The sequence below is a fragment of the Talpa occidentalis genome, unplaced genomic scaffold (genome assembly GCF_014898055.3).
Source record: "Talpa occidentalis isolate TD23 unplaced genomic scaffold, MPIMG_talOcc4v2.1 talOcc4.7, whole genome shotgun sequence".
Taxonomy (NCBI): Eukaryota; Metazoa; Chordata; class Mammalia; order Eulipotyphla; family Talpidae; genus Talpa; species Talpa occidentalis.
The window spans coordinates 88,105,829-88,107,340 of NW_023605083.1; positions in this window are offsets into that span (position 1 = coordinate 88,105,829).

Consider the following 1,512-nt stretch of genomic DNA (forward strand, 5'->3'; position numbering starts at 1 on the left):
CCCGGCTCGCTCCCGCGACGCGCGCCCACCCCGCCCGCCCCGGCCGCCCGCCCCGGCAGGGTCGGGTTCGCGGAGCCCAGACCTCCGGCGCCGCGGCTCCCGGCAGCGCTCGAGCCCCCGCCCGCCGCCGCTCTCGGCCCGCACTCATTGGTCAGAGCGCGCGGCCCCCTCCCGGCGCCGCCCAATCAGCGCGCGGGACTCCCTCTCGCTTCGGGGGGCGGAGCCCTGGAGCTTGGTGGCTCAGGAAGGGCCCCTCCCCCTGCGGCGGGGCCGAGCCTCGTCACGCCCCCGACGCTGCTCTGCGGTCTCGCTGGGGTCCCCCGAAATCCCTCCAGGCCGCGGCTTGGGCCCCCTGACGGAGGCTGGAAGATACGGGTGCTTGCCCTTCGTAGCCCTTCTCCACCGCGCCCCCCAAATCCCGGCCTGCGGGAGGGGTGTCGAGCAGACAGCACAGAGCCCGAGGGGCGAGGCTCGGTGCGGAGCAGGGGAGGGGCAGGCGAGATCGGGGCTGGAGATGCGGCCCGGGCCGCGGGGAGAGGCCTTGAATGGCAGGCGCAGGAATTTAGCCTTGGCTAGGGTGGGTGTAGGGGAGCGGGGAAGAGGTTTAGCACAGGGTGCTGGGGGTGTAGTCAGATTTATGTTTGGAGAAGGGCTCTGTGAGCAGCGGACAGGAACGGCCTCCCTGGGGCAGGGTGGGGCATGGGGGAGACTTCATGATCCTCACAGTGGCTGACCCTGGGACTCTGCCCTTCACCTCTACTGGCAAGCTCACCAACTTTTTTTTTAGTTATGCTAAGTTCTCCATGTGTGAATCCTCTGGCATCTCACCCCACCACTTACCCAAGAGAGAGCCCCATATAATTCCCCAAAACATGACCTTCTACATCCCTGTCTCAATCCGGAGTCAGAACCCCAGGGTCCCTATAGCCTATTGCTTTTCTGCCCCATCAGTCATTACCAAGCACTGCCCATGAGGACTCTTGAATATGTCCTTGCACCCCCACTGCCCCTCCCTTTAGCTCAGGCTACCATCATCTAGCCCCTGGATTGCTACAGCAGCCTCCTAATTGGCCTCCCAACCCCATCTAGTCTCAAGCCACCACACACACAGACACACCCATCACATTTTCTTAACCTGGTAGCCAGAGCAATCTTGCAGAAACTCAAGGACAGCTCCTTCTTAGAATCTGTGATGGTTCACAGGTACCCCCAGGATAGGTCCAGTCAAGTCCTCCATGACCTCAGTCCTAACCACTTGCCTGTCCAACTCTTTTCAGAGCTTGGTTCAATGCCCATTTTGACAGGAACCCTTTCCTGTGACCTCCTTACTGCCCAGTGTGGGTCAGTAGCCCCACCTAGGGACTTTCTTGTGCTTGGTATGTGTTTTTTTCTGTCTGTTCTCCCTCTGCAGCTCCTTCAGGACAGGGACTCTGCTTGACTCATCTAGCACGCCAACTGACATGGTGGTAGGTGCTCAAAAGATGTTAGTCAAATGAATAGATAATTAGATAT